This window comes from Mycteria americana, chromosome 3 (genome assembly GCF_035582795.1).
Source record: "Mycteria americana isolate JAX WOST 10 ecotype Jacksonville Zoo and Gardens chromosome 3, USCA_MyAme_1.0, whole genome shotgun sequence".
Classification (NCBI taxonomy): Eukaryota; Metazoa; Chordata; class Aves; order Ciconiiformes; family Ciconiidae; genus Mycteria; species Mycteria americana.
The window spans coordinates 2,469,024-2,494,668 of record NC_134367.1 but is presented as its reverse complement, the minus strand read 5'-3'; the positions used below and the strand labels follow the sequence as shown (position 1 = coordinate 2,494,668).

Genomic DNA, 25,645 nt, shown 5'->3' with positions numbered 1-25,645 from the left:
AGGCGATACGGCATGTAGCATCCTTGCTGTAAAAATGCTGCTGGTGTAAATGCTGTGCCAGACAAAGTCCCCACCTGAAACCAAGAGGCGCCACTGGCACAGACCTTTCAGGTAAGATCTCTGCCAGCTAAAGCAATGTTATGATGACTGAAACAAAGAAATAAAAGCTAATTACCGTAGTAGTGCAAAGCAAAGAGGAACCTGGAGAGGTGACTCAAGCTGTCCTAACAAACCAGATGTTTGCGGTCCAGCTAATGAGAGTCCGTGCAGGACACTTGCACTATACAGGTTAGGACACGCAGACGGGGAAGCGGCCAAATACAGCACTTCAAAATACACAGAGAGAATGAAACACCATCCCTGAAGCTTATGGGTGTGCTTAATGAAGTTATTAACCAGCAGAAGAGTGTACGATAGAAGATAAGCACTAGCAGAATGCATGATAATTAAATTTCTACAAAGTGAAGTCGCTGCTTGGATTTGAAATGCTGGATAATTTGACACACGCTGTGTGCTGGTCTGTCACTGGTGCCCAGTGCTTCGCTTGCAAGATATCATGAAGAAACATAAATGAGAAACCTACTCTCGAGCTGTGTGGCTGGAGAAGACTAACAACACCCAGTCCCTAGAAAAGGCAGGATGGGAGACGGCAAACTCTGCTCAGCATGTGTGTCCAGTGTAGAGACTGCTCCTGTCATAATGGGGAAGGGAGAAAGACATATAGAAACCACTGGGGGACAGATGTAGTAATAACAGACCAGTTAGGACGGGCAGAGTTACACTGTTCTGTTTAATGAAGGCCTAAGAGAGAGGTCAGGGAAAGAGGGATCAAAGGAACTTGGCCAAAGCTGGAGGTGAAAGAAGGAATTAACTTTTCACCTGCACAAGATAGACTCAATCACTGAGCAAGATTAGATGGGTTTTGGAAAGCCACGGGTTATAAAAGTTAAGCTAAGGGTTAGACTGAGTCTGCCCAGAAATAAATTGATCAACTAAATATACCCAGCTTGCCAAATTTTTAATAATGCAGCTTTATGTTAGTGATCAGGCAACCAAAGGAGGCCTCTGCTCTGGAGCAGCATCTCTTTAGCCCCAGGCTTGTGCCCGTGCCGAGGGTCCCAACAGGGCTGCTCCCTCCCTACAGCTTCACTGCTGTAGCCTGGGCAAGACGCAGCCCAAAATGATTGGCTCCCTTTTAGCATTTCTTAATACCTGAAACTTCACAGCAAAAAAGCCACCAAAACCATTAATAGCAAAACTTCCTAGATTTATGAAATTCCTGTCATGTACATAATTTACATATAACTTCATTTTATTTGGACCCTTCCAGTTCCCAGCTCACACCTGGGGCTCAGGAGGCATCAGCAACCCACCATACTCTGGGAAGCGTGAGTGTTATCCCATAGTCACACTGACTTTTTTTTTTTTTTTTTTTACACTCCCACGTGTTACGCAGCGTATTCCTTACTGAACCGCTGTTTCACACCTCCATGATGGCCACTTTTGTGAAATGCTGTGGGATCCTTCAAAGTAAAAGGTAATTCTGCCAGTTCTCAGGGCTGGGAACTCGGGGATATTAGGAAGACTACGGCAGGACTGTTTAACGGCTGCAAACTTAATGAGCAAACACAGCACTTCTTTTGACCTCAAAAATTACTTTTTAGGACAAAAGAGAGGAGGTCTTAAAATAAAAAAAACACGATGAAATGCTTCAACCAATGGCACTGCCGCATGGAGGCTGTTCCTTAGCATCCCAGAGCAGATGTGCTGCACTCAAAATGTCTTTGTCTATTAAAACTGTGTCAGCTTCAGAGACTCCAAAACTCCCTGTGGCATAAACAGAATTTCTAATGAACAGCTGTGGGATACAGGAGTAGCCGCGCAAAATGCAGCTGCTGAGATAATTTTATTTGCCCCTCTCTCACCACCTTTCCTCTGCTGCCCAAATCCCACCTTCCCCCATTTGGGTCTCTCCTGTCCTCCCTCTCCCACAACCCCACTGCCTCCCTGTGTTTTCTGCACCCTCCACAGATGAGCACTGTCAGCCCATCAGTTTAGTCCATCCATGTCCTTCTTCGTGCTTCCCTGTGACCCACCTCCAGCATCCTTCTTCGCAGCAAGTCAGCTAACAACCAGCAGTTTGAGGGCAGACACCCAGCACTGGTTTCCTCTATTGACATTTATTATTTCCAAAGCCTGCGAGCATCACTCATCTCCTTAGACTGCATCTCGCTGTGCCCGCACATCTCCTGGTCTAACAAAGCCGTGCTCCCATGCAAGCCCTTGAGCGCTCTCACGCCTCTCCAGCCTCTGCAGTTTTGCTGCTGCTTTGCCTGCTTGCACTGAGAAAGTGCAAAAGGGAGAAATAAAGGGGAAAAACATTATCATGCCAAACACTGTAATTCCACAGAACACGAGCAATCCTCAGGGAAGGATTCAGCCTGAGTAAATTGAAACCCACTAATAGAGCTTTTAGCTTCAACGCTGCCTTCCAGGCCAAGGCACCAAAGCAGGACTCCTTGGGCAAGTTGGGGTTTTTTGTTTGTTTTTTTTGTTTGTTTGTTTCTTTTGTTTTTTTGGTTGGGGTTTTTGTTTTTTTTTTTTTTTAAATCCTCTGTTTTGAAACCAAAAATCTGTCAAGCATACAGCCTGGTCCGAAGGCACTTCCCAACTGCTCTCCCAAACCTATTGGTGTCCTGTTAGCTAGCTGGAAAAACAGCTGGAATGATTATTAATTTACTCAGGCACTTGCAACCCTGCAATGCTCAACACTGTACTGGGAGAAAAATACAATCTTTTGCCTCAGTGTAGCCCCCAACAAGTACTTCTGGGGACACCAGCAAAAATGAAGTCTGAATTCTTACTGTTTGATGCCTTCAAGCTTCCCTGGGGTTCTCCAGTACCCTGTAAAGAGCCTCAGTTTCCTATTTTCAGGACATTCATAGGGAGTTAATGCTTTGGTGAGCTCTACCCCTCTAATTCGAGTGAAAACAGCTGATAGGTTCAAAAGTTGTTGGAAGACTAACAGGTAAGACCAGATGCCAAAGTCCCATTTTATTAGAACACTCTTAACAACATTAAAGACCGTGTAATGCTAAGCTATAGTGTCTTTTTAAAGAAATCCTTATTAACTGGTATCGAACACTCAAGCCAGCCAAATACCTTGTGGCTTTGAGACAATCTGTCTGATGTAATCATATAATGTCCAAATGCTTTAGTTATTCATCCACTGCAATGAGTGGTGAGACTGGTGCTACCACTGAGCAGCTTAAACCAGCCAAGTTTTTGCAAAGTTAATGGCTTAACAGCTTCCCTGGATTGGCAGCAGGATGTGCAGGACAGACCTTATTCATAGCTGACAGGGCTTCGAACAGTTAACATTGCTAATGCACTTTCATGGCCCAGAGGAAAAATTCCCATAGAAACTGTGTGCTGTGAATATCGCGGATACGCTCTGCACTTCGGAGATTGCCCAAGTAATCCTCACCGTGCACAGTCCCACCTGCCCGATCACAACAGAAGGTGAAGAGAATCCAAATGTTAGCAGAGGGGGTGCATTTGGGAAGGCTGAAGCTACTTTGGCAAGGACACGCCAGGCTTAAAAATACTCCAGGCAGAAATCTCCAATGCACAACAGCTATTTTTGCTGGGTAAGTGGGGCCAAATGTCCTCAGAGCAGCTCAAAAACGGGCAGTGGGACGCAATGCCAGCACAATGCTTGTGCAGATGAAGCAATTGCTTCCAACACAAGCTGCTGTCTCCCAGCCATCATCCCAAAGATCAGACTATTTCCAACTCATGCCAGCTTCAGGGACCATTTGCAGAATAGCTGCTGAGAGGTCCTAATGGACAAGGAAGTCACAAATGTCTCTTCTGGCCATTTCCATCAGTTATTGTGGACAGAAGAGTAAGGCCTGGCATCTCTCATGCTGTGCCATCTCACTCTCCTCTCAGTGGATTGAGCCATAAATGGCTCAGATCACACAAAAATATTGCAAAGGACAGCACAGCTACCTCCCTTTTAGGCTTAATAGCACAATAGGTTGGCTAGTGCATGAGTTAACTATTGCCATCCACTGGACAAAAGCTGCTCATGTCCAGAGTAAATACCTGATGCCCAGCCAAGAACAGGGGAGACGTTCCTGGAGCTTGGGAAAGATGCCGGTGAACACATGCTTTGAAGGGCTCAGCGGCATAGCCACCAACTCCACTGTGAACGTGCCATGCAGGCAGACATGAAGGCATCGGCTTGGAACAAAGTCATTAAGATAGCTACAAAATTCACAACTCAATTTGACCACTGTATAGAATCCAATAAAAATAATAAAAACCCACAAGGACGGCTATATTAGATCAAACCAATCATCCATCCACTTCAACCCCTTACTGAGTGCTCATTTCCAGCTGCTTTGGTGCAGAATACTTGTAAGTCATAGTCACAGAACAGCTATTCAGAACAATTTTTCCCTAACCACTAGCAAATAGGAGTTGCATGAGCCCTTGAAGAACAGAAGATGCCCACCAAAATACTTTTTTGAAGCAATCAATCATGTACATTCTCATCTGTACAGAGTCTGAACTGTTAAAAAAGAAAAAAAAAAAGGAAGAAAAAAAAAAAGGAAAACCATATCAAGCACTTGGTTTCATAGCTTCTTGCAGCACTGAGTTCCATAGCTGAGCTCCACAAGTGATTTCCTTTCACCAGCTTCAAATCCAAACCCTCCTAATTCAGTCTGTGCCCTCTTCTACAGCGTTATGCACCTCTACAGTAACGGGTACAACAGGACTCTCTCCCAACTCACTACAGACCCTGAGGAAAAACAGTAAGAAAGCCACCAGAACAAGAACTGCCACCTTACCTTCTCTAAGCTGTCTGATATCCCACCACATGCTCCTCTCTGAACTAGGCAGTATTAATCTTTTCAATCCTTGCAACCATCAGTGTTGGCAGAGAAGTAGAAATACAAGGATCCTACTGCCAAGAGACAATTTCAGCGTAAATTTGCACTTCTGCTATTGTCTCATCCTTCCTGATGGACATCCTTCCTGGTTCTCCATTACAGTCCTTTTGTGGAGTAGCCCTCCCTCTCTTTCACCCAACATCCTCTCTAACATCTATGTTCTGCTTCCGTTCCAGTCATTTCCCAAATTTGTGCCGAGTTTTTTTTTTTTTTTAAATTGCTCTCAATATGTCACTCCATATTACTCAACAGCAGATTTATATAAATGTGTCAATGCTGTTGCTTAGCAGATCTGACTGTGCTTTACAATTTAAGCCTGCTTCAGAATCACGTGTTCCCCTTCCCAGTGCTCCCCAGCACGTTGGATCATCAGGAAGTTTGAGGAAAATAAAAATAATTCCGACTAAAGGCAGTCCACTGGCCTGCCTAGAAAGCTTCACTAGAAGTCCTTAAAACACCACCCCCCGGCCCAAACCACCCTAGAAGAAGAGGAATTCTTCCAAAAAGCCCACCCGATTTTTCTTCTCAGTTAGGAAGCAGTATCAGGTGCTATTTGTCTTCTGTTTTCTACTTTGTACCTATGAGCTTCAATAGGAGCCCATCAAGTAAATGATCATCAAGAGCTTTGAAAAGAGTCCTAATACAGAGCCAATATCAGCTTTCCCCAAGCAGCAAGCTAATTTTAGGTAATAGCTTTCAACCGCTCTATAAAAGGCCTGGAACACCCAGGTGAGAGCATGTTCTGACCTTTGAAATTAGACTTGGGTCTTTGCTGAGAGAGAGAAGATAATGTGCAACTAAATCACACACACAATGTTTTCTTCTTGGGCTTTGCAAGCTCTCCAACCAGCAATGGTGTAGGTTTAGTCATTGCCCCCACGGACTCCCACTTGCACATTCACAGCCGAGTAACTGGAGTGCCTGATGGCTCCATGCAGCATCGGCAAGCTCCGCACACAAATTCAGCGAGAGGCAGAAGCTGTCCCAAAATGCTTATGAAAAAGACTAAGCAAAACTGAGAAAATGACATCCTTCTGCAATCCACTGAAGCAGAATAAATGCAAGCAAATTGCCCAAGAGCACACCCAAAACCTGCTGTGTGGCCACTAACAGATGCCAAATCTTCTGCACATTCATCCAGGGCTCGAAGCGGGAGGTCATCTCCATGGGCTTGTCTCCACTCGAGGTGTATTTCACATGTTGCCCCTAAGCTGACCTCTTCCTCTGCCCCAAAATCTCCAGCTCAATCATCACCCTGCATCCCTCCAAGCAAGGCTGGTTTAGGGGGAATTAACTCCCATAAACTGATGCCGTCAAGACAATCTCCAGCAGCTGCTAATTCCAGATTCGGACTGCAAATCACACCCAAGAAACCAGGTTCACAACCTTGGGAACCGATACCACAACCCGAGACAGCCCAACCGAAGACAAAACTTGCAGCAGGACCTGCCAGAACAGCTGCTGATGGGTTTCCAAAAATAACCCAGTTCCCTTTCTGCGGTGCCTGATGTCCGTTTACTTAACAGCCACCTAAAAATAGCCCTTCCCATTTGGATCAATGAAGAGAGCTGACAGAAGTGAAAGACGCTCATCACTCCGCACACACGAAAGACTAAAGGAGATAAAATACTTTTGAAATGCAGCGTAGGGAACAATCCCGCGCTGGCCCCGAGAGAGCCAGCTGGATGGGCCTAATGATTCTTCTCCAGCAACAGCTGTGATTGAGTTTATTTCCATTTTGTGTGATTAAAAAGGGACAGATAAAAGGGAGAACAAAAAGTCCAAGATTTCAAAAGGCACTAAAAATAAAATAGTTTATATTCACTTGGCACCCTACCTTGACAGCATTTTATACATGATAGCCAAGCAGTCTTCAATAACCCAAAAGGAAGACACAAGTAATTTACAGGCAGGGAAACCAAGCCACAGAAATGTTAAAATACTGACTCAATCATCAATAAAATCAACAGCAGAAGTAGGTTTAAAGGGCAGGCGTTCCTGACGCACCTTCCTATGTTCATGCCGTAAGACACCTCTCTATTTATTCTTCACAGAGCCAACGTAATTGTTTCCATTGCCTGGCAAGCATAAATCGATGCCGAAGAGTTCAGCAGCTCCTCACAAGGAGTTACAGTCCATTTAGCTGATAAAAGTTAACCGGTTTTCGGAGTCTGTTTGCACCTCACAGGGAAAGCACACTTTTTCAAAATTCAAACATACAAGTGTAGCAGCAGGATGCCTGAAATTAATCCCTTTATTTAAACACTAACAACTTTAAGTGTCTCTAAGCAATTGTAAAGGCTTTATTAGCTAAGGCAATGAAAGCCCGTGAGCAGCCAAGTCAAGACAAAGCCAAGGTTATCTGCAGTAAGTTTCCAAGCATTAACTTTGACAACACAAACTCGCTCTTGTGAGTATTTGTACCTCAGAGGTAGGAATAAAGAGGACAGCAACGCAACTGGAAAGGCACCTTGCTGCTGGCAGCAGTCTGTGAGCAGGGACGGATGGATGGATGGATGGAGCAAATCCTCCTGGAAGCCATTCCCATGGCCATGAAGGGCAAGAAGGTGATTAGAAACAGCACAATGTACCATGGGCAAATTGTAACTCACCAATCTGATTGTCTTCTGTAACCAAGTGACTGGCTTGGTAGATGTCAGATGGACCTGGACAAGCTCAAGAAGTGGGCCCATGTGAACTTCATGACGTTCAACAAGGACAAGTGCAAGGTCCTGCACCTGGGCTGGGGCAACCCCCAGTATCAGTACAGACTGGGGGATGAAGGCATTGAGAGCAGCCCCGAGGAGGAGGACTTCGGGGTGGATGAAAAGCTGGACATGAGCCAGCAATGTGCGCTTGCAGTCCAGAAAGCCAACCATATCCTGGGCTGCATCACCCACAGCGTGGCCAGCAGGTTGAGAGAGGGGATTCTGCCCCTCAACTCTGCTCTGGTCAGAGCCCACCTGCAGTACTGCGTCCAGCTCTGGGGTCCTCAGCACAAGAAGGACATGGACCTCCTCTGGACCCTTCTGGAGCAGGTCCAGAGGAGGCCACGAAAATGGTCAGAGGGCTGGAACACCTCTGCTGTGAGGAAAGGCTGAGAGAGTCAGGGTTATTCAGCCTAGAGAAGAGAAGGCTCCAGGGAGACCTTTACAGCAGCCCACCAGTACTTAAAGGGGGCCTACAGGAAAGATGAGGAGGGACTCCTTATCAGAGAGTGTAGGGTAATGGTTTTCAACTGAAAGAGGGTAGATTTAAACTAGATATTAGGAAGAAATTCTTTACTGTGAGGGTGGTGAGACACTGGCCCAGGTTGCCCAGAGAGGTGGTAGATGCCCCATCGCTGGAAACATTCAAGGTCAGGTTGGACGGGGCTCTGAGCAACCTGCTGTACTTGAAGACATCCCTGCTCATTGCAGGGGTGTTGGATTAGACGACCTTTAAAGGTCCCTTCCAACCCAAACCATTCTATGATTCTATGAACCAAGCTGGGCAGGAATGTTGATCTGTTTGAGGGTAGGAAGCTCTACAGAGGGACCTGGACAGGCTGCATTGATGGGCCGAAGCCGGTTGTGTGAGGTTTAACAAGGCTCAGTGCCGGGTCCTGCACTTGGGTTACAACAACCCCATGCAACGCTACAGGCTTGGGGAAGAGTGGCTGGAAAGCTGCCTGGTGGAAAAGGACCCGGGGATGTTGGTCGACAGCCGCCTGAATATGAGCCAGCAGTGTGCCCAGGTGGCCAAGAAGGCCAATGGCATCCTGGCTTGTGTCAGGAATAGCGTGGCCAGCAGGACTAGGGCAGTGATTGTGCCCCTGTACTCGGCACTGGTGAGGCCGCACCTCGAATACTGTGTTCAGTGTTGGGCCCCTCATGACAGGAGAGACATTGAGGTGCTGGAGCATGTCCAGAGAAGGGCAACGGAGCTGGTGAAGGGTCTGGAGCACAAGGCTGATGGGGAGCAGCTGAGGGAACTGCGATTGTTTAGCCTGGAGAAAAGGAGGCTGAGGGGAGACCTCATCGCTCTCTACAACTGCCTGAAAGGAGGTTGTAGTGAGGTGGGGGTCGGTCTCTTCTCCCAGGTAACAAGTGATAGGACGAGAGGAAATGGCCTCAAGTTGTGCCAGAGGAGGTTTAGAATGGATATTAGGAAAAATTTCTTCACCGAAAGGGTTATCAAGCATTGGAAGAGGCTGCCCAGGGAAGCAGTGGAGTCACCATCCGTGGGGGTATTTAGAAGACGTGTAGATGTGGTGCTTATGGACATGGTTTAGTGGTGGACTTGGCCATGTTAGGTTTACGGTTGGACCCGATGATAGAATCATGGAATCACAGAATGGTTTGAGCTGGAAGGGACCTTTACAGGTCATCTAGTCCAACCCCCCTGCAATGAGCCGGGACATCTTTAACTAGATTAGGTTGCTCAGAGCCCCATCCAACCTGAGCTTCAGTGTTTCCAGGGATGAGGCCTCCACTACCGCTCTGGGCAATCTATCCCAGTGCCTCACCACCCTCATTGTAAAAAAATTATTTCTTAAATCCAGTCTAAATCTGCCCTCCCTTAGTTTAAAACCATTGCTCCTTGTCCTGTCACAACAGGCCTTGCTAAAAAGTCTGTCCCCATCTTTCCTATAGGCCCCCTTTAAGTACTGGAAGGCTGCTATAAGGTCTCCCCACAGCCTTCTCTTCTCCAGGCTGAACAACCCCAACTCTCTCAGCCTGTCCTCATAGGAGAGGTGCTCCAGCCCTCGGATGATTTTCATGGCCCTCCTCTGGACCCACTCCACCAGCTCCATGTCCTTCTTGTGCTGAGGACCCCAGAGCTGGACGCAGTACTGCAGGTGGGGTCTCACCAGAGCGGAGTCGAGGGACAGAATCCCCTCCCTCAACCTGCTGGCCACACTTCTTTTGATGCAGCCCAGGATATGGGTGCATTCTTTTGATACAGCCCATGATCTTAAAGGTCTTTTCCAACCTAAACAATACTATGATTCTATAAGCTCTTCATTGAACTGATGACCTGGTGACAGGGGGAAGTCTCCCAGCACACTGTGCTTCCTTTTCTCTAACGTTTACATCTTGATAGAGGAATAAATCTGTTCAATTAGGACACATATACCACTTTCACATTAAAATTCAAGGTGCTTTAGTGGCATCATGAGACTTAATACCTGTAGGAGGTGATAAACATTCTTGAAACCAACACTGTGAGATTAAATGGGTTGGGCTGATGTTAAAAGACATTTTAAGAGACAACTTTTTATGGATTCCTCTGCTCCCATCTCTCTGCTTAACCACTACATAATCATTTCCCCAAATCCTTTCATGCATCCAACACACAGAGAGGTACACAAGGCATGCCCATCCCAGACTGGATCCCATCTGGTTGCTTTAGTGGGACAAAAAAAGGATTCGATGCTGTCTTTGAATTCTAGGTGTCAGCAGGGTTGGGATTTTTTTGTTTTAGAAATGTTTTCTGTTGTTACTGGAAAGTGTAACTATTGAGTTTCACCAAAATTGAAAGCTCCTCTCAGGTTTGTTTTCCTTTCACCTTACTCTAACAGCTGTCTTGCCAAAATCCATAGAAGACAAAAATCCATAGTTCCTAGTATACACATTTTGAAAGGGTTTCAAGTGCAGAGCAAAGTTTCCACCCTTCATATGGTCTTGTAAGGCACACAGCTATCTTCCTGACTTTGCTGGTTCTGATCCAGAAGGAAAAAAAAAAAAAACAAAACCACAAGTCGCTGGTTTTGCTGACCAAGATTACCCAACTTAGTAAATATCAGCAACCTTCAAGGACATGGTATAACACACCAGAGTGGAAATCACAAGTACTGGATGCAGTTCCCTTAAATCCTCTGAGCCTCTGCTTCTCCGCTCTAACAGCCATTTAAGTGCTGATAAACTCACTTTTAGATTATTTTCATGAAACTAAAGGTCAGTAAACGATTTTGTAACTAAAACTGTCGCATAATTCTCACCCTGATGCATAACTCAAGCCTACTCCACTGAACAGACCAGGAGGCAAGGGGTGTGCTGCCTATTTTGAGGTGCGATGTGCCCCATGGGGTCACCAGGCCTTCATGACAGATTGCTCAGGGCCACATCTTGCAGCAGCCTGTGTTTTGCAGCCTCTCCAAGCCCTGGTGAACCCACTACAAGCATCTGCACCCCTCTGCAAACCTTGGCCGTGTTTAGTGACAGAGTCGGCTTCTACGCATCCCTCTGCACTGGCCAACTGCTCCTGCTTCACCAGTTCAGAAGTTGCCTCTTGCCTTCTGGCTTTGCAGATGAAGAGCGAGCAGTCGCACTGACCAGTTTTCAACAACCCATCACTGCATCTAAAACGCTCTTGACTCTCTTCGAAGTCAGTCTGAAGAAACACATTGATCTTGTCAAAAAGTCTCTGATATAGGGAGGTCATTCTAATATCAACCAGTGGAGGGCAACCACACACATACACAACAGCCAGCCTCCTACTGCCTGATTTAAAAAAAAAAAAAAAAGGCACTTTCTTCCCATTTCCAACCATCAGAAGAGTTCAAGTGTTTCATCTTTCCCATTCTGCCTTATTTATGTCTATGTCCCTCCTTGTGACACTTAAACAGCATCCACCAAATAGCAGATTATATTCACCTGAAATTAGGCAACACAGAACCCAAATTCCTCAGTTCCCCTGCTCAGCGGCAGTTCTGCTCTTTGCCCCGTACATGAGAAGGACTTGCCAGGCCACGCAAGCGAACCACACAGCAGAAAAGCAATGCTTTCCCCCTTGCATTTCAGCATATAATCACATGGACAAGATCCCTGGAAGAGTTTCACCACCTTTTTTTTTTCAGATATGAGGCCTGAGCTGTAAGGGGTTACCCAAACTATGCAATAAGAGAACACAGCAGCTGTGATCTAGCAGGAACAGATCCACACCTGGCACGTCTTCAGCAAACAAAATTCTTACCCAGCTAAGCAATACATGCAGGATATAAAGGAGAAGGCAGGTGAAGACTGTATGGATCCTACACCATGCAGGTAAGCCACGGTGCTTCTAACTCACAGAAGTTAGAAGGCAGCCGCGCATCCCCTCCGGACAGCCACTTCTTTCATGCGATCTGGAGACGAAAGGCTAAAGCAAGCTATTATCTTCAGAGGCTTGACAAAACAGGAAGCCAAATCAAATAATGCCTTAGCGAGAGGTAATCCAATAGTTTCAGCTGAGCAACTGTTTGAACAGTCGCAGTGTTTTGGTACAAAGACAGGTTAAACATCAATAATTCCGAAGTCCAGACCAAGTAGATCTTAAGCAAATAGGAAACAAAACACTTTTTCCTTCACCACCCCGGCAAGCTCAGATCCCCTTCCACAGCCCAACCAAGCAAGCGTGTCCGTGCCCCAGCCAAACCACAGTGTGAGCAGAGCGGTGCTGCTCAGCGTGCTGCTACACTAACTTCGTCAGCTGAACTGATAACCCCCAAGCTTGTCAAGACAAGTCGGGTGCTGTACGTGCCACTGACCTAAGGAGAATACATCAGTCACAGCTGGTAATTTGGGCACTGGAAGCAGGAAACTGCTTGTGAGCTGGCTATAAATAGCAAAGGGACTGGGGATATTTTCTCCCTCTCGTGTATGCCTGCCCGCTCTGCTGCACAAACCCTTCGGAGCCTGTATCAGCCTGCTCTGATGCTCTCACGATTCAAAATAAGCAGGAGATGGAGGGGAAAGGTTTATTCAGGAGAGCCCAACAACCACAACTTTTATACTTTGGGGCAGGATATCCTGCAAGTAATGACATTCCTCAGTACTTAGCTGGAAAACCCAGAGAAAGGCAGGTATTCCTGGGAAAGGCACCGGGTGACTCAGCTCTTCACCCTCTCCTTTCTCCCCATCAACGTTTCAACAGAACGACACACCGGTGTTACAGGGGTGAGACACAGGGACTCGCTCGGTACATGAAATGGAAAGTCAACAACCCAATCAGCTCTGATTTTTAAGGATACTCATTTCTTCATCATCATTATGTTCTGTTGTAAAAGTCACCTTATGATCATCTCAGCTAGTCTGGGATGCTGAGTTTCACCATCATCTGGGAAAATGCTGTTGATAAACAATTATTAAGGGGGGAAAAAAAAAAAGAAAGAGGCAAACAGAAGTCAGTGCTTATCCTTCGGTCTCCAGAAGATCTTCTGCACTCAAACCTGTTTTGGCCACAAAGAGTTTAGTTGGCACAGTTTGCCTGCAGGTTGTGCACAGCACCCAAAGCACCGTGCCACAGCACTCCTTTGGTGCGTGCCAGTAAAACAATGTGGCTTTCCAGTCAGGGGTGGTTTTCAGTTTCAGTATCACAGGAAGAAGGGGAAAGAGGGGCTCTGTTTTCGGTACGGGCTGCCGTGGCCCCGAGGCTACGCCAGTACATCCACCTGTTCTCTGACCCCAAGTCCAGCTGGTGTAATCCAGCCACTTTCGTGCTCTTAAACTTTCTCACCTTCCTGAACACAGTGGCCACGTCCAACCTACCTTGCAACTTCTGGCCCACAGCTGGGGATCATGTGGGTCAATGGTAGCCAGCTGAGGCTACCGCCAGTGGGTTACACCCTGGGCAAGCGAGTCCCAGTGCCAGGAGCATCCCCTTGCGCCCCAGTGACCAGGCTCCCAACCCTGAGCTATGCACCTTGGAGCAGAGCCTGGCCTCGACAGCCCATGGCTGGGAAAGGATTTGGAATCCTGATGTTACACTAGTCCACAGCATTTAATAACAAATAAATACCCATGAAACACATGCGAAGGGTTATTACTTCAGTATGTATAAAGGAGACATTGAAGTGACAGGGAACGTCACTTCCCACCTTTTGAGGGGATAATACAAACCAGCAGAGCAGAAAGAAATCCAAAACATCATTTATCAAACCAGCAACAGAATTTTCTGTCAAAGGAGAGATTTCACAAGGATGCTTTTGGCATGGGTGGATTCATGGCAAAACAATGAAGCAATGCGAATGACATACGATCGTTTCTTTGCACAGAGTGCCGAAAAGCTTTCAGAAGCTTTATAAAATTAAAGCTGCTTATGTTTAACAGCTAAAATGAAAAGGTGGGGAGGGAGCGCTTCCCCCGTGCAGTTCTCTAGCAGAGCTCATGATTGTACTCAGCAGGAAACATGCTACTCGTCGAGCACTCTCGGCACCTTCCCTCCCACTGAGCTGCAGGCACAGGGGAAGCTCAGCAATTTGCAGAATTGGGTCCTTGCTTTTGTTCCTCTTGCCTCTCTCCCTCCCCACGTACTCTCCATCCTCCCTTTGACACACAGATGGAAAGACTGACGATAACACACCAATTAGGTTATTTGAAGCCTTGCTACTAGCTACTCTAAATGCAGGCACATGAAGCAGCAGGATTCTGCTGGTGACATTTGGACCACAAATGAAGTCCCCAAGAGTAATAAACAATCAGGTAAAGAAATCTGGAAAGAAATTACCCAGCACACCTCGTCTTCTTGGCCCCCATGAGATCCACATAAAATGTGTTAATGCATCTGATTATGATCTAAATTATGTACAGAGGCTCCTGCCAAGCACTCTGTGAAGTTTCTTTATTGTTAAGTTGGAAGCAGTTTAAGAATGGTCCAGTCATCATGTTTCAAATTAGATTTGGGAAAACCATTTTCCTACTTTATTGCTGGCTCAGAACACGGGTTTGCGGGAGAAGGTCGATGTGTGGTTTTTCTCTGCTGAAGAAAGAGCAGGAGAAGTGGTGACAGAACAAAAGAAGAGCCGATTACCTGTCCTTGTATCGTAACGTGAGCTGTGTGGATTTACTGTACACAGACATGCCAGAAAATGACTGCAGTTTCAGCTGGCTTTCTTGATGTGTTTTCCCCCAAAAGACGGGTATAAACACCAAGGTGTTCTCACGCACACATTCCACAGACTATAAAACTTTGAAAGAAAGGGGTTCTGAAAATGAAGGGTTTTATACGAATGGCTTGCAAAACATCACATGAGACTTTCCCCATGCCTGTAAGGGCTGGCTGAGCTGTCGCTTACTCTGCAGCAAATCATTGTGTACCTTGGAGGCAAGTAAGAAAGCTGTTTTTCTCCCCAGTATGCCGTACCAACATTGGAGCTTTTTAAAAAAAAAAAAAAAATAGATACACACCTCCCAGGTATATATTCAATACATAAAAGTTTGGGAGAGCACCCACATTTTTATACAACAGCCCTGACAACCCCACTTGTAGTTAAAACTCCAGCCTAACCCAACCAATGTTTTATCTTCTGCTGGCATCCAACCGAGCCTTCACTGCACTGATCAGCATCTCCTTTCCACTGCATTGCTGGTTTCCCAAGCTGGAAGCAGAGCCAAGGTCACCTTGCTCAGAAGAGCTGTTTTTTAAAAGGAAGGTCCCTATATATTAAAGGTCTTCCATCTATTACCTCTGCCCTTCCAAACACACAGCTGTAGCAACAACTGCATAAATTTGGACTAAGCCGGGCCCTATGGAAGGGAGCTAGCATATAATAGCTCTTACATATTTTGCTCTGTACATACATACACTTTTTCATAGATATATATTAAAAAAATATATATATATGCCAGACAGCTGTCTGCACCTCCTTCCTCTCAAGGTGCAGAGCTCATCTTTGGTATAGGGCTTAATACTTCATATTCATCACTATAGTGTCCAGCATAACAGGCATTTTAAGGTATCCACCACACCCAACCCCTCTGGTATGTCAAGATGATCATTTGGTATGCACAACAACTGTTGGACACATTTGGTATCACTCCACAGGATGACGTTAGAAGTTAAGCATTAGGAATCCACATTTAAAGGCAAGGCTTTCTTGCTCAGCGCATGTGCTAGAGCCCATGTTCCAGCAGCTTCGCTTCCACCACCAAACTCCTCGAGTCGGGCAGCAAGGAAAACAAAATGCAGAGATTGAGGCAGACGTTAAGTCTAAATGTTGAACTGTGATGTGCTTGGCCTATCTTTTAGCATTGTTCCTGAAAACATCAACTAGGCAACAAGGCAATTAAGCCAGTGACCAACACTCCTGCCTGCGGTGCAATTCAGCGTAGACATAAAGACCAAACTCAGGAGTCAGCGATGCAAAACTTGGCCTGAGCCAGACCTTGTTATCAGCAGATCTGCAGGGAATTAGGGATCAGAACTACCATTTCTAACCGCCATGGTAATGTAGCAGTTTAAACACCAAAAATTGCTCTAATGTAGGATCATAGGCTGGATCCCAGCCAGCCACCAGCACTGCTTTTAAAGGAAGTATTTATCTCTACGAAACACTTACTAAACAACATGCTAGGTGCTTGAAACTAAAGCCTTTGCTAAACAACCAGATTTTAACCTGAAATTCTGCACGTTGGCATTCTCTTCTGCTGCAGGTAAGACCGACTCCCTTACACAGCATGCTTATTTTCTCTCTTTCTCTCTTTTTAAGAAGAAAAAAGAATTTTCTCTTTCAGTTTAACTTTGAGGCAAGATGGAAGACCACAGCCTGGCCTCAAAGACGTGAGATCTTTTGAACTCAAAGTCAGCAGGCTCTCACAGGAGCTGAGCTCAAGGGCTGCTCTGGAATAAATCAAAAAGGATTTACCCTTTCACTTGAACAAGGCAGGGGGAAAAAAAAAAAAAAAACCTAGATGTACAGAGATGTGTGGTTGGGGGTGGGGAGACAGCTTAAAAAGCTGTCTTTTAAAAGGTTAAAAAAAAAAAAGGCAACTTAAAAGACCACCATTATGGCTTGATTGCCATGATCCCATAAGCTAAACACTACCCTGCATGGTTGGATTTCCTGGAGGAAATCACCAGCACAGTTGCTAAGTCTGTTGGAAGCAGTTCAACCCAAGTATATATCGAGCAGATGCTCCAAACATGACACACAAGGACACAGTGCTCCTGGAGAAATCTTATGACAGCAAGTCAAAACAGGGGCTTGAACTGGTCATGTGTTATTAGAGATGCAGCTGTGATTTTTTCACAGATTAGCAGAGTTCAAGGCCAAAAGGGACCTTGAGAGCACCTAGTCTACTTCTTGCTGTATCACGGGCCATTAGATTTCATCCAACTTTTCCTAAGAGCAGGAGTTAGATCTGGCAGCCAAATCCCAACTTGAGTAACTGTGGCAGCTCCCAGTAACAATCCACGTGCTATTTCCACTCAAAAACTCAGGCTGCCAGCGTAGCTTTGCGTAGGATGCAACTGCCTCTTGCTGCCCTTGCGTCCCTCTGCCAGAAAACCCTGCTCCCTGGCAGAGGCAGAAGTGACTCCATGCTCCAGCCACTTTGCTTCACACTTGACACCTTTGCTTAAGCCCAAATTCATCAGCAGTTTTGACAATATTCCCGTGTTTGCCTGAAGGAGCTCAGTGCAGGGCACAAAATCTCATCCTCTGGCTTCGTTACAGGAGCGGGAGGAAAACTGGAGAAGGAGAAATGTGCTACTGGCAGCAATCTCTAGCCTCTGCAGTGAGATTGCCCGTGGTTCCCAGTCAGCCACACACCCCCGCAATAGCTGTGCATCGGCAGCCCATGGACTAATCCTTACACAGTGAACCTACCCTGGTTACAAAGCGTTTTGGGACAAGAATCTGCCCGATGAATGATGCTGAAGAAGAAAAATTTTCAGGTCACACATGCAGTTTCAGAGCCCAACTCCTCCCCCAAGCTGTGTGTGGGGATTTGGATCCTGAGGCACCCAGACACTGAGCTGGTGAGCTCAGACCATTAGTGACATTCAACACTGCTTTTAAAATTAGAATTTAAACTGCTGAAATCAGAATATTGTGAAATGCCACTTCTTCGCCTGCAGTTCTGCCAATGGAATTTGGCTAAAACTTTCAGCAAATAATAGATAATTAAAAAAAGAGTTGATGGCCAAAAAATATGTAAGGGGTTTGACTAGACTCCATGGGTGACACTGTACTGGTGCTGCCCAACTTTTACAAGCTTTCCTTATCTCACTGTTACTTTAACTTCACTATGGGGAGAAGGGAGAGTGTTGCTAGAAGAGTGCAGAGATGTTTTGGTTGTCTGTGTTAAAATACAGCAAAGGAAGAAGCAATCTAATGCCAGGCGTAGAGCAGACTGACACTACAGCGCTAGTTTGTGCTTTACCTTCTGCACCTTGGCTCAGACCTGTCCTGCATCACACATCGACTCCTTCACTACTTCTCTTCTTTCTCCCAGTGTTGATCTCAAGGGTTCTCCTCCTGTTTAATATAAAAACACAAACAAAACCACATGTACTTAAGAAACATATTACCCGTCACCTAGAGGCATTGTGCAAGAGAGGCTGCCTCTTAGCACACTGGCTAAAAACACTCTTTCCAGACCGTCTCCAAACAGATGAGAGATTCATAAGTAGTTGGCCTTCTGCCTGAATGCTCCCATGGGCTTGACAATCTGGGCTGCTGGGGAGTATTGGAGGCTGGAGGACACTAGCTGAGGAGACAGTCACAGGATTAGGCCCAAGGCAAGGATCCCTGCCTGGGTGCTGATACCCAGAGCAATGAGGCACATCCCCCCCGGTCTCCTGCATACTCCCCAGCACAGCAGAGACTCACAAAGAGAGTGCAGGGCATCTGTAATAAAAAGCAAATGGGCCAAAATTTCCCAAGCAAAGTTCTGATGACCTGGACTCATGGTCCTGAGCCCCTTCCATTGCAGGGGCACCAGGAAAATGAACTCCAAGCTTCCCCTACTTGATTTTGATGCTTTGGTTTACAAGGGCAGCATACACACTTACGGGGACAGCCAGGTCCAGAGTAAAGATGTGAGAGATGCTCATGGTTGTCAGCCCTTCCACTGACTTGCTGAGTCTCTTCACTCCACCAAACCCTGGCCCATTACCTGAAGCCAGGGATGAGGATACTCGGCTTTGTTATAGCCAGTACAATCTACAGCGGTAGAACTGCAGTGGTAAATGATCAGCATGTGTTACGAACACCGCTACTGATACCTCTCTAAACAAGACAACCTGGAGAAGGGATATCTGAAATCCTTTGTAGCTAAACGGGATGAGATGTGGGTCACCAGCTCTGCGCTCCATCAGCTCAAAGCCAGCTTGCAGGCGTTCTCGGCTCCATTCTCAGAAAACATTTCCACCACACCAGCTAGGAACCGATAGCTCTCAAGTCACATGCATTTGAACATTTCCCACAAAAAATAAAACGAAATAATCAACTCCGTTGTTCCGTAAGTGCCAAGGTCAAAGAGGACCACTGCAAGCCATCCAGTCTGATCTGTTGCATGACAATTCATGAGCTCCACCCACCAGTTCCAGCCTCAAGCCCAATAATTCACAGTGATTTTTCATCCAGCTTTTTCCCTAGCTCAAATCCTTTCTCAGACACGCTTCTGCTGCAAACAACTGTCCGATCTCAGCAGCTAAACATAGAGAAAACGGAAACAAAATAAGATACCTTTTGCTAACCGAAGTCCAAGGCTTCAGGACTATTGTTCAGCAGGCGATGCCTTTGCTGTAGGTGGCATTTCCTTTTGTTTCAGAACAAAAAGCGCTGCACATCAGGGCCATCCACACCCTGCCTTCATCCTCCTACACAGCCTTTTGGACAGTCACCATTTTGGCAGCCAGTACAAGCAGAGTGTCCCAAGCCTCCCGCTTCCCAGCCCTACTCTTACTAATGCGTTTCATACTCGCAGCCTTTCACACACTCCCAGCTCTGCTGCTGCACCCAGCAGGGAGTTGGTGCTGGTCCTCAGGGGTTGGTGCTGGGCTCTGGTGACGAGACCAGCAGCTGCTTATAAAGGCTGCCTCCATCCTTTTCACTTTGGCTAGCAAAATGCTTCCCAAGTGCCTTCATCTCTGGGCTACAAAGAAGGAAACATATCATGAACGCAGCTCTTCTCTCTCTTGGCAGGCTGCAGGACGTGGCACGTTTCCATCTGCACAAGGCTACAAGACGTTTGCAGAAACAAGAACTAACAGCCACGACCCCTCTACCCCTCGCTCCTCCCTGGACTGCAAAGCTTTTTTGAAAGTTCTCCTGAAATCACGAGTGAAGATGTTACTCAACAGCCACAGCTGAGGATTTAATTTCAACATGCCCTGCAAAATACACGCTTCAACGCTCACCCACACTACGCAAATCCAGCATCTGTACACAACCCTCGCTGGCTTTTTGAGGTCTGGAAATGTTTCATCGCAAGCTTTGAATGCATACAGTTTACAAAATAAAAATCCACATTGGTTAAATTTTTTTTTTCCCCCAAAGTCACAAATTATTCTGGGTCCCTGAAAGTCTGGACACACAGGGCAAAGGACCCAAGGAATCAGAGCATCTGGAAATGGGATGCCCAAATTCACATCAGCCAAATGAACCACTCTCCTGAGAGCTTAGTTTTTTTAAAAGCATAATTCTAATGTAATGTAAGCTCTGCAAAACATCAGGGTGCTCATGGGATAAATGCTACCTTATGATAAAAGCAAAGCCCCTTACTCTAATAAACACTGTACAACTTCTATAATGTAAAAATTACACCATATATTAATGACAGTGATCAGGATATAATATTACACTAGCACAGGCTCACCCAAAAAGAAAGGCAGTTTCTCTCTACTCCCCATCATAGAATCGGTGGCAAGTAGCTGTTATGACTTCATTTTATTTTTTATTAGTTTTTACAAGCTAGCTATGCTAAAAGGTTGCACCAGTAATTTAAATTGCAGTTGTCAGCAGAAGTGAAGGATATTGTGGGATACATTTTATTCTAGCTCTTTTATTGCTTGGCTCCTTGGAGTGATTCAAGCAGCTTAAGGATTTTAGAGGTACTGTCACAACAGTATCTGGCCCTCAGCAAGCTGCCATTTAAAAAAAAAAAAAAAAAAAAAAAAGACCAAAAACCCCAGCCTTTGAAGAACTGGCTGGACCAGCAGAAGCTGTTCAAGAGTCAACAACTGCTGATTGCTACCAAATTGTTCCCTCGTGGGGATGTGCACTTTCTGCGATGTTATTCTCACTTGACAGAAGGGGAGGTGGCTCTGTAATACGTGGTAAATGCTGATTTTTGCAGCTCTGCCAAAACACATGCACATACCTCATCGTGACTCTCCCCGCCATCGGTAGGAGCCAGCAGTGCTCTGGCACACATCTGCTGCGACATGGCAAGGCAGGCGACATGCTGCTTCATGTCCCTCGGGCTAAAATCAAGCGTGGTAGCGTGCGATGGGCTCTCGGTGGGATGGAGTGCAGCCCGGGCTTGTGAAAGCACGGACTGACAGCACACACTGTAATTAGGCACTGAGGCAGACCTTGTGCTAATTTGCTTCTAAACAAGCCTCTCCTTTACCCTCATCCCAACGTACAAAAATTACCTCCTCTGTAACGCGTGCTGTGATTGAAACGTGGCTCACCAAGGTGCTGCTGGCACGTGCAAGGGACCCGGCAGAAGCAGGCTGGGGTGGTTGCCTCCTCCAGACCTGGTCCCAGGAGATGGAGAGGAGACACCAGATATCCCCAGGGTATTTGTTTCACCGTGCTCAGCGCTGCCCCATTGATCAAGGGCAGGTAACTCCACTTCCCTGCTGTGCCAGCCCCTGAAGGGGATAAGCGGAGGACTGGAGCACAATGCAGCTGGCGCAGACCCAACCCAGGAAAGCCTCAAACAGCGCTGGCAAAAGGAGAAATGTTTTGAAGATTCCCGAGACAGCAGGCGTCTGCTTTTTGTCCAAGCACCACCCCAGGGTTCTGCTGGACTCTTCTCTACAGAAGATCAAAAAGCGATTTAATTTGCATCAGCTGTTCCTTGAACTTGTGCTCATGGACCAACCCAACCGCTTCTCCCCACTAGACTGAGCTGGTAGGAGATGCTGGTCTTCATCCTCACCCAGCTGCCCCGAGCACCATGGGGCTGGAGGGCAGAGAACATCCCACTGCTGAGACATCTGCTGGCTGCTTGCCTAGCACAGGACTTGCTTCCAGATCTGATTATGAAAACCAACCCAGAAAAAGGGAAGGGAACATTACTTTGTGGGAGGGCAGAATGAATGGGGGCGTTCTTGGTCAAGGCAGTGCGTTACTTTGGGCACCAGACAGATCGTATGACTGAATTCAAGTCCTGCTTCCCCACTGCTCCATGGGATGCTGAGCTTTCCTGGGGTCCCAAAGTGCTACCCACACACCAGCAAGCCATGAAATTCATGTGGACCACCTTACCCCACCTCTCAGGGTGCTTGCAGCGAGGGAGGGCTCCCAAGGGTGACAAACCTCCGCTGGAAGGGCATGCAGGGCTGTGCTCTCATCTGCATTGCAGATCCTGATTCAGCAGAAGGTAAAACCCAGCTGTACCCAGGTCACACCATGCTCGGGGCAGAGGCAGAGGCAGCCTCATTGCCTGCAGATCTTGGTTACACCACTGAGTTGCGGCAAGAGCCCAACCTACATCACCTGAGGCATAAGGCAGCGTTACTTGGTACCTCAAAAGTGCCTCTATTACAAAGATGAGGTTTCTGCAGGAGCCAATGCTCTAAAGGTAATTTGTTTGACCTGTGCAGACAGAAGACTTAAAACAGTATTAACAACCCCAAGAAATTCCTGCACCAACAGCCTCAGCAACTCCACTGCTGCCACTTCAGATGAAACTACCAAACACCATGATCACCAGCTGAGATGATAGAATCACAGAATGGTTTGGGTTGGAAGGGACCTTTAAAGATCATCTAGTCCAAACCCCTGCCATGGGCAGGGACACTTTCCACTAGATCAGGTTGCTCAGAGCCCCATCCAACCTGACCTGGAATGCTTCCAGGAATGGGGCATCTACAACCTCTCTGGGCAACCCGTGCCAGTGTCTCACCACCCTCATCATAAAAAATGTTCAATCTAAACCTACTGGCTTTCAGTTTAAAACCATTGCTCCTTGTCCTGTCACTACAGGCCTTGTTAAAAAGTCCTTCTCTTTCTTATAAGCCCTCTTTATATTTTGAAAGGCCACAATAAGGTTTCCCCAGAGCTTTCTCTTCTCCAGGCTGAACAACCCCAGCTCTCTCAGCCTTTCCTCACAGCAGAGGTGTTCCAGCCCTCTGACCATTTTCGTGGCCTCCTCTGCACCCGCTCCAGCAGGTCCATGTCTTTCCTGTGCTGAGGGCTCCAGAGCTGGATGCCACACTGCAGGGGGGGTCTGACCAGAGCAGAGACGAGGGGCAGAATCCCCTCCCTCGACCTGCTGGCCACGCTTCTTTTGATGCAGCCCAGGATACGCCTGGCTTTCTGGGCTGCAAGCACACATTGCCAGGTCATGTTGAGCTTCTCATCAACCAACGCCCCCAAGTCCTTCTCCTCAGGGCTGCGCTCAATCCCTTCATCCCCCAGTCTGTACTGACGGGGATTGCCCCAGCCCAGGTGGAGGACTTTGCACTTAGGCCTTGTTGAACTTAATGAGATTCACATGGGCCTATCAAAGTCCCTCTGGATGGCATCCCTTTCCTCTAGTTTATCAGGTGACAGATGATGCTACATGGTAAGTATTGGACAACGGGTCATTCTCAACTGCCTACTTGCTGTGGATCCCTCCATGTCCCCCTTGGCACACAGGGACACCATGCTAGGAGCTCCACGTTTGCCAGAGCAAGAGCTAAAGATGCCCCTGTGCCAGGCAACCATGCCTTAAAGTCTGTGAAGACAAGCAAAAGTTACTTTGCAAAGAATGATCTTTTAAGCAGAGGGATGGGTCTTGTAGCTGGACTTTGAGATTTTTAAGTCTGGGAGCTTTTTTTTTTTTAATGTATTAAAAAAAGGTTTTCAGGTCACCTTTGATGCAAAGTCTCATCTAAAAGGAGAAGGCTGTCAGATGGTCTCTCAGCAAGGGAGTATCCATTCCCTGGGCATGGACTCAGAGCCTTGTGAACTCCCTATCCTATCTGCATATTACATGTTAGTACTCCAAGCCCCATGGATGCTTCTTTGATGGGTTAGAATTTGGCAAAGTGGAACTCCCGATGGTCTCTCGAGATCACAGGAATCTGCGTGGCGAGAAGTATTTAGTGGATAAGGAAACCTCGATCCTTTGAAACCGAAATTTGTTATTGCTATCTTTTTTAAAGAACATTTAAGTTGCATTTTTTTCCACGTCACTCCTGCAATCATCCTTGGTTACTTTGCTAAGCAAACGGGGTTGCATTTGGCACAGACGGAGCAGAACGGCACACATGCTGCAGAGACAACGTTTACCGACATCTGCCGCTCACCCCACAGTCAACCTTTAACTGCGCGCCTCACTGCTACCATCCATAGGAGAAAAGCAAGTGACAGATGTCTGCTGCAGAGAGCCTCAACAAACGTGCGTGCATGCAAGAATCGCTTCGAAAAGTAAAAAGGAAACTTTGCCCTAGCAACCACACCAAGCCACCGAGCTTAGCACCAAGCACTGGAGATGGGGGAACTCCAGCATGGAGACTGCTGGAATACATAAGGTAGGGATTAAACCCATCCTTATGTCTCAGCAAAGATCTGTGCTATTACAACAAGAGAAATGTTAATATGGTACCACGTACAACATCTTTGGGATGCAGGGTTGGAGGGAAGCAGCAAGAACATGGGCTGAAGGCAGAGTGGGGCATGGCTGGTGCAAGAGAGCAGCAATAGAGAGATGCTCAGGAAGGTTCCTCTGCACCCCAGGGAATCCAGCCCTGCTCCTAGACACATGGTCTCCTCCTGGCCTATCTAGCTCTCTGCTCCAATATAAACAAATAAGATCTACATCCTCCTGGAAATTAAAAACAGCATCTTGGATGTGTACACAGACGAGCTCTCCTCCCTAGCAGGAAATGGGGATGGAGAATTTGCAGCCCCAAGTGGCCTGGAACGATCCATGTTAGCGGCAGCTGGGGAAGGCCAAGAGTGAAATGCACGGCACTAAATGGCATCTTGGGATATTTAACTATCTAAGTTTTCTTTTCTGACCTCCTCTCTTCACTATCCAGCTAAATTTGTCCATTTTCTTTTGTTCATCCTTGCAGTGTCCACTGAAAAGCTTTTTCCTCTACCCCTCGGTCACAAAAACATCACAATCTGCTTTCATCTCACTCTTTCCTGACAAATATATTCACTCGCTTCCCTATTTTCTCTCCACGTGGCTCTCATCCACATTGCTTTTTTATTTCACTAACCTGCCCGTAGCATCATTATTTTTTACATTGTCAGGCATGCTATTGCGTATCTAAAATTTGTTTTCAGTATGGTTATTCAAGCTCATTCTCCTCCACTAAGGTAGACAAGTATTGCAACCTAATACAGAAATATGCCCATGGAAATCATTCCCGGCATGCAACGCCCTAACCTAATCTGAGTAGAAGGCCAAGGCAATCAAGACATGGCGCAGCGCGAGCTCAGAGCTGCAGCCCCGGTGGGCCATCCATCCACGGTGAAGGCACGGGAGGCTGCGATCTGCTCCACCATGCGCATGCGTGCTGGCATCTCTCCAGGGGTCTCTCCACCAAAGCTGCTGAGCTGACCACGGCTGGGATACAGACATTATGCAAAGTGAGGCAGAAGGCATTTCTGGCACCCCCATACCTGCAGTACCAAGTGCTGTTAAGGAGATGCCAAAGTCCAGCAGAAGTTTGGACAACGCAAAACGTTAAATAGAGCTCTTTGATATTTAAGAGCAGAAAGTTTCCCAGGCTAATGTAGGCAACATGTCACATAAAACTGGCAA

At 46.7% G+C, this 25,645-nt stretch overlaps 1 protein-coding gene across 8 annotated transcripts in view; it reads right to left on the bottom strand.

Moving 5' to 3' along the window:
* The window catches only part of EXTL3 (exostosin like glycosyltransferase 3), a 159,022-nt gene that overhangs the window by 45,950 nt on the left and 87,427 nt on the right, over nt 1–25,645 (bottom strand). For 4 of the 8 annotated variants that reach the window (XM_075497661.1, XM_075497659.1, XM_075497664.1 and 1 more), the window contains one exon: nt 18,086–18,180. The exons of the other annotated variants lie outside the window; for them this stretch is intronic. The gene's annotated coding sequence lies outside the window, so the exon portion shown is untranslated. The remainder of the gene's footprint in view (nt 1–18,085; nt 18,181–25,645) is intronic. 8 annotated transcript variants of the gene reach the window in all.